This window comes from Amblyomma americanum, chromosome 8 (assembly GCF_052857255.1).
Source record: "Amblyomma americanum isolate KBUSLIRL-KWMA chromosome 8, ASM5285725v1, whole genome shotgun sequence".
In the NCBI taxonomy this organism is placed as follows: domain Eukaryota; kingdom Metazoa; phylum Arthropoda; class Arachnida; order Ixodida; family Ixodidae; genus Amblyomma; species Amblyomma americanum.
Genome location: NC_135504.1, coordinates 139390172 through 139393797, shown reverse-complemented (window position 1 = coordinate 139393797; position 3626 = coordinate 139390172).

Here is a 3626-nt window from a genome sequence, read left to right as displayed (position 1 = left end):
AGCATCCATTGACATATAACATGATGCACACTGGAAAACAGCTGCAGAGCTGGTGTGATGGGCCATAGTTTCAGGCAGCTCTTTTTCCCCACTTCCACTGCTGGGAATAACTGCTGCCTCCTTTCTAACTCCAGCATTGTGCTTGTGCCAGATTTTTTCTACCATAAAGCCTAACCAAAAGTGTTTGTTGGGAGGCAGTTCTCAGCATTATGCGACTTTTACAGTGTAGCCTGAGTGTCCAGTGACGAATATTTTTATTGCATCCTGACCACCACCACACAAGATGCCGCCCTTGTCTAGTGTCCAGTGCAAGTGTATGTATATTGCTGCAATATTTGGATATTTGGGGTCATGCAGTGAATATCTGGTCTTGCCACTGTTTCATTCCACTCAGTTTTGCTTCAGAAATTCCTATTCATTGTGTACAATGTGAGCTGTGATACTTTTGTTGTTTGAAAGCTTTTCCTCCTGCAGAGAATGTGTTGAATTATGAATTCGCGAAGACAGTAGTGACGTGCCATCAAATTGGCCTGAAGATGACCAATGCTTTTGGCCAACAAACATCAAGGACAACTAATGCCGTGAAATACAGGGAAGTGCCCAACTCGACGTACACGAAGCATAGCATCGTCTTCTTAAGCATAGAAGGCAGGGCACATCAACATTTCCTACACCTCCTTTCCACTTTTTGTGGCTTGTTGCACGTATCTGAGGAATTTTTTTTCAAAACGAGCTAAATCCACAAACCGAAACTAAACCCATTGGCTTCTGCGGCCGGCAATCCGCCGGCCGCACCGGCTGAGGCCAAAGTCACTTTGGCCCGGCGAATCGCCAGCTGCTTACAGTATGGTTTGTTTTGGGTTTATTCAATAGATGGCAGCACAACACAACCTGTGTAGTGATTGATTCATGTGTTTTCCACCAGATGGACATAGTTGTCCACTGTCTAAGGTAAGTTTTGTTGTTTTTATCGACAAAAAGTTCGCAATCCCGTCTCTTTCCAAACATGGCGTCGCGGAGAAAACGCGCTTTGACGGCGGAAGAAATTCTCAATCTTGTGTTCGAGAGATGACGAGAGTGGCAACTACGATGAAGAGGATGTTGTGTCAGATGACGAGAGTGACCGGATTACGGACAGTGACAGCGACAATGAAGACAATTTGCGTTTAGCGCAAGATCCGTGCGACTCTCGGCCACCATCTCCGAAGGCACGAAAACTAGAAGACTGGCAATGGGAAGCAGATGACACAGTGGAAAAGGTTGTGACGAACACCTTTTGTGGTCAACCAGGCATCAAACGAGCCATCCAGCTACAAGTAGGTGCAAATAACAGTGCTCTGGCAATGTTCAACGCTCTCCTTGGAGAGGAGATTTGGAGCACCATCGCATTACACACAAATGCCTTTGCATGCGAGAAACAGCGTTTGCATCCTGATCCCAGTTGGCATGAAACAACACTGGATGAAAGGAAAGCTTACTTCGCTATGTGTGTGCTGATGAGCCAAGTAAAAAAGAGCAGCATTCAATCTTACTGGTCAACAAGAGCTGTTATAAGCACACCATTTTTTGCTTCTGTGATGTCGAGGCAGCGTTTTTGGGCACTCTAAAAATATCTGCATTTCTGCGACAACTCTCTCCCTCAAAGCGGAGATAAGCTGTGGAAGTTGCACCCTTTGCTCGACCACGTACTGAAATGCATTGATACAGCTTATGATCCCGAAGAATGCCTGGCAGTTGATGAAAGCCTTATGAAGTTTCGTGGTCGGCTGTCCTACGTCCAGTTTAACCCCTCGAAATGGGCAAGATTTGGCCTTAAGTCCGCCTTTTTCATTTTCCTGTGCTGCCACCTCGCGTACAACGCTGGAAGCTCACTGGTAGGGTACTGCGCGCCCAACCCGGCCGGACTGAGTGCCGCTGCGGAGCACGTTTTGTTGGAATCTGTCAACGATGGCGTGTCCTGGGCAGCACCTGGTACCTGGAGGATTTCTAGGGTTGACTGATGGCTTAGTGCGAAGTCCGAGGCAGGCTGTAGTGCCCACCGAAGAGCAAATTCTTCAGTATCTGATCATCCGGCATGCGATGCGAACACCAGCTAGCAAGGACCGCCGCTTCAGAGATGAAGGCTACATTCGGAACATAATGTTCAATGAAATATCCCCGATCAGTGAGGTTGCCGTTTTCAGCTGTATATGCCTGCCATTCATGAAAGGAGGATACTACATCGTGCACGCCGTAGTACAGAAAACGACTGGGGACAACAGTTTCCACAAGCAATCGTTGTGCTCAAGTGCTGCCTAATAGCTACACGAGCTATAAAAGCACAAGCGTACTCGCAACAAAGCAGCTCTGCTAGCATTTCACTATTTTCCCACCACACACCGCTCCATAGGTTAAACAAGCATGCGCGTCCATAAAGACGAGCGCGAGAGGCGCACATTAATCCATTCCGGCGATACCACGCAGAGCTCTTCATCATGGATATGATTCGAACACACGCATAATGCACCTTCTTCTGCCTCATATTACATGGCACATACACACACGAGGGGATTGGCCAGGGTGTAGTGGCATAAACAAGAAAATTTCCATAGGAGATTATGACAAAATTTTAGCACCACGCGTGAATGCTCTCGTAGCTTCTTTTTCGTTGCCCGCTCCATCGCGCGTTGAAAGCGGCTCACAGCACTTGCCCATTTGGCTTTCTTGCTTGAGAAAGCAAAAAGCGTCGGAACGAAGTCTGGGTGCCGCGGTGACATTCGAGGCCTTCCTGCCCATGAATCAAACACTTCGTGATAGACTGCACACGCATTTAAACACAGTACCTCGTCCGTACCTGTCACAAAGTGATTCCCGCACAGTCTTGACGCCCGATCAAAACGCACGACAGAATTTTTTGTCGCGCATCTGTCGCGCGACACAATTTTGTGTCGCAAGACAAGCTGTCTTGTCGCGCCTTGTGTCGTGCGACAAGCTTCGTGTCGTGGGTTCTTTCGCGCGGCAAAGTTGTTTGTAGTAGGTTCTGCCCCACGACAGACATCTTTCCTGCATTTTGTCGTGCGAAGAAGGTCCCTGTCGCAGCATTTGTCGCGCGACAGGTTTCTGTCGCAGGTACTGTCGCGCGACAGTGGGAGTCGTGCCGCGCGACAGAGATTGCGTGCCTCAGCAAAGTTGCCTGTCGTGGTTCAGTCGCGCGACAGACTTCTAGTGCGCCTCTTTTCACGCGACAAAAGTACCTGTAGTGCGGCCTGTCGCGCGACACAACAGCTTGTCGTGGGCTATGCCGCGCGACAGATACCTGTCGTGGGATGAGTCACGCGACAGATACCTGTCGTGGATTGTGCCGCGCGATAGATACCTATCGTGGGATGTGTCATACGACAGATTCCTGGTGAGGGTAATTATTTTACTGAAGAATTCTAGAAATACTGTCGTGCGGTCGTGTGACAGCGATAGGATCAAATTGACCAAAGATGCTTCAAAGCGCGTTCACTGTGGCGAGTCGCGAAGAGGATGCGAGTTGCTCTGGTCTGTTGGTGACGGGCAGCGAGCGAAATGAAGTGCTCATTCACATTGGCGAATCGAGTTTTCAACTCGCTTCCCGCGACCTGGCTCTCTCACCGAACGAG